The following is a 13,493-nucleotide window of genomic DNA, read 5'->3' as shown; positions in this document are numbered from 1 at the left end:
TTCTCCATTTCTTGATCAAGTAATCACCTTTGATGCTTGTTCTTCCATTTAAACACTTGGTGAGGGTGAGGGTTGGCCTTGGGACTGCATTGTTGGCCTTTTGTGAGTTAGAGAACCTATGTGAGGGAGTTTGAACTGCTGAGTTTTGTATTTGAAGGGTGGGAGTCTCATTCTTGGCATTTTGATCTTCAAAGTGTCACCTTTGTGAAGAAAAACCTACTCTTGATGGTGTCATTTTCGTGCATCATGTTGAGTCAGCTTTGAGTGGCTATTGTGAGCTCCAAGAGCATCTCCCTCCTCTGTTTTTGAGTTGTGGTATGATCACCAACCTTTAACTTGAGTTTTAATGCTTAAAAATGGAAGCTTGATGCATGTTAAGGCTAAAAGATGATAACTTGTTGTTGGGTAATGCTTAACACACCTAGAAATGCATGTTTCAGTGTTTAAAATCGGTAAAAACCCAACTTTTGAAGGATATTTTCACGAAATACAGTTTTTGCATTCTGTCGTGAAATATCCGGATATCTGCCCGTGGAATATCCGGATATTGGATATCCGGATATGGGGTTTTGGGAAATCTGGATATTGGATATCCAGAAATGGGAATCTGTATATCCGGATATTACATATCCGGATATGGACACTGAGATATCCGGATATTGCATATCCGGATATGGTCCCGAGGAATATTCGGATATTCTGGGATTTCGTAGAACAGTAGTTGTGCTGTGTGTCCAGTAGGCTATTGGGGGGTTTGTGGACCCTAGATTGATGAAGTTGAACTTCTGTAATTAATGGAATAAGTCAGAATCATGTGATTGAGGTCTTGTGGCTTTGTTGGAAGCCTTAAGACATAAATCGTTAAAGGAGAACGTAGTCTTTATGTTAATGCTTTTAAGTTATGTATGTTGATACACTTGCTAGTCCTAAATCAGATTGTGATCTGCTGTGTGTTAGACTTGAGTTGTGAGGACTCTTGGCTTTGGATAGTGAGCTTGCAAGGTAAGCTTTTGTGTCCTCCGTTTAGCCATGTTGTGGTTCCACCATGTCCCATGGGGGTATGGTTATATGCATGCTGTGTTACATGCTTTCGATGTTTTAGAAATGTTGTTGAGCTATTGTATGTTAGTGCCTTGTTGATATGCATGGAGGTGTTCCACCTATACGGTAAGCCTGAGTATGTAGAACATACAATAGGGTGAGGTTGTGGGTGAGGTGCAAGCGGTGTTCCTTGTACTACATGTAGGAGATAGACGTATTCCTACATTTCTCTGGCCAGTAGATAGTGATTACACACATACCATAGATATCTGTTGCACTACATAGTTTTGGAACTGATAATGATATAAATGCTTTTAGAACTTATATTGCACATGTAAGTGAGCTTAGGGTGGAAGATCCTTGAGAACCCCTTGTCTTACTGAGATTTCTTGTTTAGAGATCTCACCCCACGTTTGGGGAATGCTTATTTCAAGGTCAGGTAATGTTGATACCTCAGGCGGCAGGAGGCCGGAGCTGAGTTAGATTTGCTGTTATATTATGCTGCAATGATTGGATGCTGGATATGCATGCTGCTTTAAGTTTTTAGTTCGTGTTGTGTTTACGGAGTTTTATGTTAAGTCTTGTTGATTACGCTGTTTATTGGGTGAGCATGGGGATTGTCCATGACACATAGTATTGTTTCGTTTTGAGTATTTTGGGATTGTATTAATGTATCAGGATATTGTCCGGATTACGAGATGTAATGCTGTGATTTAGATACACACTTTATTTATATATTTAGGTATTTCAGTTGATATCTTATTGCAATTTACATACAGGCGTTATTTTATGAAATTGATTAAGTAATCAAGATGGTAATTGATAATGACGTCATAATTGAAAAGAAAAAGAATATTCCGCATTTTTAATTAACACCGCTTAATACGATGTAATGATAACACTACCAGATATATACGGGGTGTTACATTTTATGGTATCAGAGCAACAGTTCAAGGGAAAAGCCTGTATGTATTGCAATGATTAGGATGTTTGGTTGTTTCTGTTTTGTGTGTTTGCTCCGTCGAGTATTATTATGATAATGCATATGTGATCACATTGTGTGGGCCTGATCAACTCATAAATTGTGTAACTTGTGCAAAGTCATGGTAAGACCCGGGAGAAACCGCGAGACTTCGGAGGATCAGCCTGACCCTGTCCTGGCTGCATTGGCTGAGATGCAGGAGGCCCGACAAGCCGACCAGGAGGCCAAGAGAATGGCAAACCAGGCCATGCTGGACGACGTTAGAGAGGCGAACAGGAAGGTCACTGAGGACGTGTTGGAGGCCAACCGTCTGGCGAACATGACGATGTTTAGAATCATGTTGGAGGAGATGAGGAATGGTCCTGGTATTGGCCATGTTCCTCCGCCACCACCTCCACCCAGTCTGCAGGATGACTCTCAGAGTCAGATGGGTGATGGCAGTCACCTTACGGGGGCCATGCAGACCGTCCCTGTTTTTGTTGAGGATCGAGATGAGATCGATCGCCGGCTGAATGCTTTCCGTAAGCGTAAGCCACCTGCCTTTGATGGATCCTTTGATCCTGTTGCTGCGGCGCGTTGGCTACAGGCGTTGGACAAGATATTTCGGGTCATGCAGTGCACAGATCCGCAGAAGTTGATGTTCGCTACTTACATGCTGGAGGGCGATGCCCATGAGTGGTGGACAAACCTTTCTCATGTCTACCTGATGCAGGGTCATGTGATGACGTGGCCTTTGTTTGACGATTTCTTCTTGGGTCAGTACTTTTCGTATGACGCTTAGGAGAGGCAGCAGGGAGAGTTTGACAGATTGGTTCAGGGCTCGTTGTCTGTGGACGAGTACCTGGCTAAGTTCAACCAGTTGGTGAAGTTTGCACACTTCAGGATGGCGAGGCCTACCCCTACATTTCTGGCTGCTAAGTTCCGCAGGGGACTTAGTGAGGATATTGTTGGTTACCTAGCTGGTTCTGCTTCTAGAGTCTTTGGGACACTGGTTCAGCAATGTCGTGATATTGAAGATTTCTACAGCTCGAGTAATGCCAAGAAGGCCAAGGTTGCTGAGGCGACGAAGGTTGCAGCTGGTAGTTCCACTTCTTGGCAAGACAGGAAGTTTGGGAACAAAGGTAAGGTAAACAGTTGGCAGCTCGGCAGGCGCCGAGTCAGTTCAAGAGGACTTCTGCTCAGGGTAGTGCAGCGAGACCTCCTGTTCCCAAGTGTTCGGGATGCGGGAAGACTCATTTCGGGCCGTGCTCTACCGGCCAGTTGATTTGCTTTCAGTGCGGCAAGGAGGGCCACTTCTCCAGAGACTGTCCGTTGGCGACGGCAAGGGCTACTGAAGTGCAGGCAGTGCCACTTCAGATGGTTCCCCTTCCACATACTTCGGCACTGGCAGTGCTACCATCTTTTGGGAGAGTTTATACTCTGGATTGTCAGCAGTCGGATCGAGCTCCGAACCTTGTCAGAGGTACTGTTACGATTGGTTCATCAGCTGTTGATGTTTTGTTTGACTCTGGGGCTACGCATTCTTTTGTTGCTACCCCGATTGATGTGGGGCTTGAGTTGCCCAGTGATGTGCTTTCTCCACCGTTGCGGGTTACCACCGCCACCGGAGAAAAGTGTGATGCGACCACTATTCACCGCGATGTAGCGTTTCAGTGGGATGGTCGTGAGTTCTCGGTAGATCTGATAGGATTGCCGATGGCCAACTTGGAGGTTATTCTGGGCATGGATTGGCTGTCCAGAAATTGTGTGATGATTGACTGTTGTCCCAAGCGTGTAGTGCTGTCTCCGTGTGATTCCACACCCAGTTCCTCGCCGTACATTTCATTGCTGCAGGCTAGGAGAGCCTTGAGAGTAGGGGCATTTGGATATGTCATGTTGGGAGGTTTGGTGAGTGGGACACAGGAGGATATCACTGGCATTCTTGTGGTGAGGGAATTCCTCTAGGTGTTTCCTGAGGAGATTCCTGAGTTTCCGCCACAGAGAGAGATAGAGTTCTCCATAGATTTGTTGCCTGGTGTGGGGCAGATTTCTTTAGCTCCATACCGGATGTCGCCACCGGAGTTGGCAGAGCTGAAGAAGCATATTGAGGATCTTTCAGCGAAAGATTTCATTAGACCGAGTGTGTCTCCTTGGGGAGCACCGGTTATCTTTGTGAAGAAGAAGGACGGGACAATGCGATTGTGCACCGACTACAGGCAACTGAACAAGGTGACAATCAAGAACAAGTATCCCCTTCCTCGGATTGATGATCTGTTGGATCAGCTCAGGGGTGCTTGCATGTATTCCAAGATTGATCTCCAGTCGGGATACCATCAGATTCGGGTGAAGCAGGAGGATGTCCCGAAGACCGCATTTCGCTCGAGATACGGTCATTTTGAGTACTTGGTAATTCCATTTGGTCTCACCAATGCACCTGCTGTGTTCATGGATTACATGAACCGGATTTTCCAGCCGTACCTGGATCAGTTTGTGATCGTCTTCATTGACGACATTTTGATTTACTCTAAGACGGAGGAGGGGCATGTTGAGCATTTGAGAACTGTTCTGCAAGTGCTGAAGGAAAAGAAGATGTATGCGAAGCCTTCCAAATGTGAGTTTTGCCTCAAGTCTATGAAGTTCCTTGGGCATGTTATTTCTGCTGAAGGAGTTGCAGTGGATCCGAACAAGATCGAGGCCGTACTGGATTGGGAGAGACCCAAGACAGTTACGAAAGTGAGGAGCTTTCTGGGTTTGGCAGGTTACTATCAAAGGTTCATCAACGGATTCTCCACCATGGTTTTGCCATTGACTCGCCTTACTCGGAAGGAGACTCCATTTGTATGGACTCACGAGTGTGAGGTCTGTTTTCAGGAGTTGAAGGAGAGACTGACTACTGCACCTGTGTTGGTCCTTCCTGATCCTGCGCTTGAGATTGATCTTTACACTAACGCCTCCGAGAAGGGGCTAGGTTGTGTGTTGATGCAGTTGGGAAAAGTGATTGCCTATGCTTCGAGGCAGTTGAAACCTCATGAGGAGAACTACCCTACTCATGACTTGGAGTTGGCTGCTATTGTGTTTGCTTTCAAGATTTGGAGGCATTATCTTTTTGGTTTGAGGTTTGTGGTGTTTAGTGACCACAAGAGTTTGAAGTACCTGTTCGACCAGAAGGAGTTGAACATGAGGCAGAGGAGATGGATGGAGTTCGTAAAGGACTACGACTTCGAGCTAAGGTATCATCCTGGCAAGGTCAATGTGGTAGCTGATGCTTTGAGTCGGAAATCTAGTAGCTCATCCAGTTTGTTACTTGGTAACTTTAATGTGGTTGAGAAGTTCCGAAACTTGGCAGTGACCGCTCCGTGTGAGAGTGTACTTCTCGAGTTGGAAGCAACAGATGTTGTGAACGAGCTGTTAGAAAAGATCAAAGAGGCACAAGTTCAGAGAGAGTTTCTGGATTATGTGAAGAACCAAGACGGTGTGTCTTGGAACGATGATGGATTGCTTTTATTTCAACAGAGGATTGTAGTTAGGTCCGTTGACAGAAGAGGTTATGGCAGAGGGCCATAAGGGTCAGTTTTCTATCCACCCTGGTGCTACTAAGATGTATCAAGACCTGAAGAAGAACTTCTGGTGGCCGGGCATGAAGAAAGATGTTGCTATCTTTGTGTCCAAGTGTTTGGTTTGCCAGAAGGTGAAGATTGAACATCAGAGATCGTCTCGTGAACTTCAACCTCAGGAAGTACCACAGTGGAAGTGGGAAGGTATTTCCATGGACTTCGTAGTGGGATTGCCGAAGACTTAGGCGGGTTGACTCTATTTGGGTCATTGTGGACAGACTGACGAAGTCTGCCCATTTTCTTCCAGTGAAGGTGAGCTTCACTACAGAGCAATTGGCCAAGCTTTATGTTCGCGAGATTGTGAGGCTTCACAGGGTGCCCTAGAGTATCATTAGTGATAGGGACCCGAAGTTCACATCTCGGTTCTGGGAGGCGCTGCATGAGGCTTTTGGTACACAGTTGAGATTAAGTACCGCCTATCTTCCTCAAAATGATGGACAGACTGAGAGGACCATCCAGACATTGGAGGACATGTTGCGAGCTTGCACGTTGGAGCAGGGCTCGGCATAGGATAGGTACCTTCCGTTGGTTTAGTTTTCTTACAATAACAACTTTCATGTTAGCCTAGGCATGGCGCCCTACGAAGCACTATATGGTAGGAGGTGTCGGACTCCTACTTGTTGGTCTGAGGTTGGGACAAGGAGCTTTTTGGCTTGGACTTTGTCCAAGATACCACCTTGCAGATCCAGATGATCCGTGAAAAGTTGAAGCAGGCGCAGAATCGCCAGAAGAGCTACTATGATGTCAAGCATCGTCCGCTGAAGCTCAGTGAGTTTGAACTGCTGAGTTTTGTGTTTGAAGGGTGGGAGTCTCATTCTTGGAATTTTGATCTTCAAAGTGTCACCTTTGTGAAGAAAAACCTACTCTTGATGGTGTCATTTTCGTGCATCATGTTGAGTCAGCTTTGAGTGGCTGTTGTGAGCTCCAAGAACATCTCTCTCCTCTGTTTTTAAGTTGTGGTATGATCACCAACCTTTAACTTGAGTTTTAATGCTTAAAAATGGAAGCTTGATGCATGTTAAGGCTAAAAGATGATAACTTGTTGTTGGGTAATGCTTAACACACCTAGAAATGCATGTTTAAGTGTTTAAAATCGGTAAAAACCCAACCTTTGAAGGATATCTTCACGAAATGCAATTGCTGCATTCTGTCGTGAAATATCCGGATATCTGCCCGTGGAATATCCGGATATTGGATATCCGGATATGATATCCGGATATGGGGTTTTGGGATATCTGGATATTGGATATCCGGATATGGGAATATGTATATCCGGATATTACATATCCGGATACGGACAGTGAGATATCTGGATATGGTCCCGAGGAATATCCGGATATTCTGGGATTTCACAAAACAGTAGCTGAGTTGTGTGTACAGTAGGCTATTGGGGGTTTGTGGACCCTAGATTGGTGAAGTTGAACTTCTGTAATTAATGGACTAAGTCAGAATCATGTGATTGAGGGCTTGTGGATTTGTTGGAAGCCTTAAGACATAAATCGTTAAAGGAGAACGTAGTCTTTATGTTAATGCTTTTAAGTTATGTATGTTGATACACTTGCTGGTCCTAAATCAGATTGTGATCTGCTGTGTGTTGGACTTAAGCTGTGAGGACTCTTGGCTTTGGATAGTGAGCTTGCAAGGTAAGCTTTCGTGTCCTCGGTTTAGCCATGTTGTGGTTCCACCATGTCCCATGGGGGTATGGTTATATGCATGTTGTGTTACATGCTTTCGATGTTTTGGAAATGTTGTTGAGCTATTGTATGTTAGTGCCTTGTTGATATGCATGGAGATGTTCCACCTATACGGTAAGCCTGAGTATGTAGAACATACAATAGGGTGAGGCTGTGGGTGAGGTGCAAGCGGTGTTCCTTGTACTACATGTAGGAGATAGACGTATTCCTACATTTCTCTGGCCAGTAGATAGTGATTACACACATGCCATAGATATATGTTGCACTACATAGTTTTGGAACTGATAATGATATAAATGCTTTTAGAACTTATATTGCACATGTAAGTGAGCTTGGGGTGGAAGATCCTTGAGGACCCCTTGTCTTACTGAGATTTCTTGTTTAGAGATCTCACCCCACGTTTGGGGAATGCTTATTTCAGGGTCAGGTAATGTTGAGACCTCAGGCAGCAGGAGGCCGAAGCTGAGTTAGATTTGTTGTTATATTATGCTGCCATGATTGGATGCTGGATATGCATGTTGCTTTATGTTTTTAGTTCGTGTTGTGTTTACGAAGTTTTATGTTAAGTCTTGTTGATTACGCTGTTTATTGGGTGAGCATGGGGATTGTCCATGACACATGGTATTGTTTCGTTTTGAGTATTTTGGCATTGTATTAATGTATCAGGATATTGTCCGGATTACGAGATGTAATGCCGTGATTTAGATACTCACTTTATTTATATATTGAGGTATTTCAGTAGATATCTTATTGCAATTTACATACAGGCGTTATTTTATGAAATTGATTAAGTAATCAAGATGGTAATTGATAATGACGTCATAATTGAAAAGAAAAAAAATATTTCGCATTTTTTATTAAGCGCCGCTTAATACGATGTAATGATAACACTACCAGATATATACGGGGTGTTACATGTAACACACCGAGTATACCCAGTTGGTTAACATATCATCGTATTAAGCTGCGCTTATTTAAAAATGCAGAATATATTTTTCTTTTCAATTATGACGTCATTATACTTAGCCAAGTTGATTACTTAATCAATTTCATAAAATATCGCATGTATGTAAATTGCAAAAAGACATCTAACTGGAATACATCATACTATAGTTAAAGTGAGTATCTATGTCACGGATCTACTACACATAGTCCGGACAATATCCTGATACATTAATACAACTCCAAATTAAACAAGATAATAAACAAGTCTACGTGGCATAGACAATCCCCATGCTCACCAAATCAACAGCATAACCAACAAAGTCTCAACATATAAATCCATAAACTGAAGCTAAAAACATAAGACAGTAAACAGGATCCAACATCCAATCATAACAGCATATCAGCAAAGCAGCATAAACATGTAACATCTATCAGCTAAGCTCTGGCCTCCTGCCACTAGATGTCTCAACTCCCGCATTACATGAACCTGAAATAAACATTCCCCAAATGTGGGGTGAGATCTCTAAACCAGAAATCTCAGTAAGACAAAGGATCCTCAAGGATCTTCCACCCCAAGCTCACTTACATGTGCAATATAAGTTCTAAAAACAGTAATTCAATATAAGTTCTCAAAACTATACAGTGCAACAGATATTCATACCATGTGTGTTTAAACTATTCTACTGGCCAGAGAAATGCAGGAATACGTCTATTACCTACAGATAGTACAAGGAACACCGCTTGCACCTCACCCACAGCCTCACTATATTGTATGTACCACATACTCAGGCTTACCGTATAGGTGGAACACCACATGCATATCATAAATGCACTAGCATATAACAGCTCAACAGCATTTCCAAAATATCAAAAGCATGTAACACAGCATGCATATAACCATACCCCCATGGGACATGGTGGAACCACAACATGGCTAAACCGAGGACACGAAAGCTTACCTTGCAAGCTCACTATCCAATGCCAAGAGTCCACACAGCTCAAGTCCAACACACAGCAGATCACAATCTGATTAGGACCAGCAAGCATATCATATTCATAGCTCATAAGCATAAACATAAAGACTACGTTTTCCTCTTACGATTTATGCCTTAAGGCTTCACACAAAGCCATAAGCCTTTAACCACTTGATTCTGACTTAGTTCAATTAAAACAGAAGTTCAACTTCATCAATCTAGGGTCCACAAACCCCCAATAGCCTACTGTATGAACAGTGCAGCTACTGTTCTTCGAAATTCCAGAATATCCGGATATTCGTCGGGGGCATATCCGGATATCAATATCCGGATATCTCTCTTCCAATATCCGAATATTCAGATCCCCATATCCGGATATCAATATCCGGATATTCACAACGAAATATCCGGATATTTCACGACAGAACCCAGATTTTGCATTTCGCGAAAATCCAAACCAAAGGTCCAACCTTTACCGATTACAGAAGCTTAAACATGCATGTCTAAGTGTGTTAAGCATTACCCAACGTTAGGTTATCATCTTTAGCTCATTACATGCATCAAGGTTCCATTTTTAACCACTTAGACTCATGATCAAAGGTGATGAAGCTTACCTAATCTTGAAACAGCCCAACAATGGTGCTCTTGGAGCTCACAAGTCAGCTCCAAGGTACTGACTTTCGGGAGAACGAAAATGGAGCAACAAAGGTGAGTTCTTTCTTCACCAAGGAAGCTACTTGGAGCTTCAACCAACCAAGAAAAGACTCCCACTCCTCCACTCAAGAACTCAGCCCACCACACTTCACTCAAACAGTCACCAAACTCAGAAAGCAAGGCTTAACACTCACCTCAAGACTCAACCACACTCAACCAAGGTGTTTAGATGAAGAAATCATGAAGTAATGTGATGTCTTTGGAGACTTCAATGAAGAAAACGAAAACGACAAGTTGGGGGAAGGTGGCAGCAGCCAATGACCAGCAAACTTCACGTAGCATGGCCTAGGGTTTAGTGCCAAGCACTATATATAGGCGGTTTATCACTTAAACACACAGTATTAACGTTAAATGCTACGCTTAGCATTTTAATCCCAAACTCAGGATTCTTAACCTACTCAATTTTACAAGAATTATCATATTTTTATTATATTTTTCGGACCACCTTTCCAGTACGCGTTTTTCATAGCCAGTATCATTTTTTGGCATCAGTTCTCATTATTTTAACTTGAAACATGAAATCACAGTTCTACATATTATTATAGGAATATTCATGCACTCCTTATAATTTTTTGGGATACTTTATCGGCACGCATTTATACCGACTAGCAGAACCGGTATCTGCGCTTTTCGTCAGAAAAGCGACTTTCAACATTATTACTCACTTACTATAATTATTAAAGCCTCATAATAATTATTAGGGTCAATTATGGAATTATTTCCTAATTCTCATATTTAATTAATTAATTTCCTTAATTTACGGTGCGGGTTCTTACATTAAGGGACATGTTGAACACCACGTTGGACCATGAACGACGTCGTCTGAAGCTCTACAATCCACGTTGCTCAGAATCCTTTGAAGAAACCTAATTGAACGTTGTCCTTCCCTCTCAATTTCTTCAAAGGAACGCCGTTGTATGGTTTAGGGTTCTTCTTAAACCAAAGAGAAGGGGATTGAATCGAAGATTGAAGGTTTGAATTTGGGGATTACTGATTTAGGGTTTATTAATTTAGGGTTTACATGTAAGGGACCTGGTGCTCCTTCAAAGTCAAAGCAAAAACCAGTTAGTGTTGAAAATTCAATCAAGGACAGTTAAAGAAATAGTCATGAGTCAGGGATGCCCTGTACCAGAGACAAGCAGCCAACATGCAACAACTGAGGCTCAACCAAGTTCAAGAGCATCAAGAGGCAGCAGCCCACCTCCATGGAATCCTATTGAGGTTGTGACCAATGAGACAGTTACTACAGCAAGTAGTGGCACCTGGGCCAGATTCACGAGTTTCATGTCTACACCAGGGTTCAAGCCACCAAGACCAGCCCCATAAAATTGGTTGGAATCCATTCAGATTCACTAAAATTAGGCCATTTTTTGGATGCCTCAGATATAGAAATTGATTGGAATTGTAATTAGTGTATTTTTTTGGAAATACTTCGGTATTGGCCCTGTGCAAATATGTCATTAGGCCATTTTTTGTATGCCTCTGGTCATGGCCATAGTTAGTAGGAACATTATGCTTTTTTGGAACACATATGTATTGGCCTTCATAGAAAGATGTCAGTAGGATTTTTTTGTATGACTGTGGCATGTTGGCCATGGTTAGTAGTTGTAACTGATATGTGATGAAATGAATGCAAAATGTTTGGTTACTATCTGTCTTTACTGTCATGACTGTATTCAATGCTACAATTTTTAAATGTTGGTCCAAACCATCTATCTGTTGATACACTTTCTGGTTTTTGTCAACAATGGTATGTTTGTTCTGTTTGATGTGTCCATTTAAGGGTCATGTGTTGCTTAACTGCACTCACCATCCGTATGCTTTTTAAGTTCCCTTACAAGTCCTCCACATTTTTTTATCGAGGACCTCTTTAGTCCTTGGTTTTTAACAAAGGGGACCAGTATGGTCCCTAACAATTTTATCGGGGTCCTTTTTAGTCCCTAATAAAGTTCTGTTAACACAAGTGCCACCATTTACTATTAACACACCAGCAATGTCATTTCCCCTTATACATGCTGATATTAGTCATGCCTAACACAATCAACTTCTGCATAATTCACACCATCACATTCTTAGTTTAGTGTTTATACATTGTTTCCATTCCTTTTTTTTTATCTTCATCGAGTTTATACAACATTTTGTTCCAATAAACATAACTTCAAATACATAAGCCATGCTACATACATTGCATGAACAACAATTCATTACACCAGCAAATCTCTACAGAACCATATATTTTATTTCACTCCAGCCTACTTGCAAGATATATACATACTAGAAACACAACAATAATAGATCCAGCAAACACCCTAGCACACCTACACACATGCTTAATTTTCTTCTCCACCCTTTCAAACTTTGTTGCATCTTCATTGATAGTTCATCAATCTTTATATGGTGCTCATTAATCTTCTTTTTGTGGTCATTCACCTCCAGTTGTAGTTCATCATTGATCTTCATGTCCACAAAGTTCAACTTGAATTTCATTTCAGCTACATTCAACTCCAGCTTATTAATTCTCCAATCTTCCAGCTCCATGGTATCAGATGTAGCATCATCCACCCATGTAAAAAAGTTGCAGTGTGGCTTCTTTTCATAACACCAAATTAAACCAAATTGTTAATAACATTCAAATTAGACAGTTAACGCATGCAAAAAATACCTCACCTTGAAATTGGGGCACTCAAAGAATGCTCTATTTGAGTTTCTAATGGTTTTGGAGGTGTAAACAACACTGTGCCTCCCACATTTACACAATGGAGCAGCTCTCATTCTTTCACTTCTGGACCCAAATGAACTACAAGGACTTCAGCTCCCTCTCCTAAAAGAATTGAGGATAAACCCTAAATCAGTAATCCCCAAATTCAAACCTTCAATCTTCGATTCAATCCATTTCTCTCTGGTTTAAGAAGAACCCTAAACCATACGACGGCGTTCCTTTGAAGAAATTGAGAGGGAAGGACAACGTTCAATTGGGTCATTTGTACGGAACGTTGAGCCTCACACCAAACCAAAGGTATTTCTTCCACCGGTTCCCTCCGATTGTTGAAGAACTTTGCAATCCAAACGCAGGCGAATGTTTACAGAACGATCGTCTTCTTTCTCAACAATGGAACGTCGAAGTTGCAGGAGACGGAAATGGTAAAGTGACCAACGGTTAAGTGAGGGGCAATTTTGGGTTTAAACAAAGATGATTCTGAGCAAAATGGATCCCCTCTTACCAGACGACGTCGTTCATGGTCCAATGTGGCGTTCAACATGTCCCTTAACGTTACACCTCAGCACCGTCAATTTTAGACTAACAAAAGGACTAACGTGGGTCCTGTTTGTCTTTGTTGGGGACTATCCAACGAATTTATTTTTGTTAGGGGCTAATTTGGGTATCGAGTTTTTTGTCAGGGAACAATTTGGGGATTTACTCAAAACAAAATAAGAAAACTACACAACCAGAATGAGTTATAGAAATGAAGAAAGTTATACTTACAACTTTTTTTTTTACAACCATATCTTAACACTGGTGATTTTCGCCAATCAACGGTTATGATTTTTG

Source organism: Gastrolobium bilobum, unplaced genomic scaffold, assembly GCF_033153095.1.
Source record: "Gastrolobium bilobum isolate Gb01-03AN ecotype WA unplaced genomic scaffold, APGP_CSIRO_Gbil_v1 utg28285, whole genome shotgun sequence".
Classification (NCBI taxonomy): domain Eukaryota; kingdom Viridiplantae; phylum Streptophyta; class Magnoliopsida; order Fabales; family Fabaceae; genus Gastrolobium; species Gastrolobium bilobum.
Note: the sequence above shows the minus strand (reverse complement) of the source record.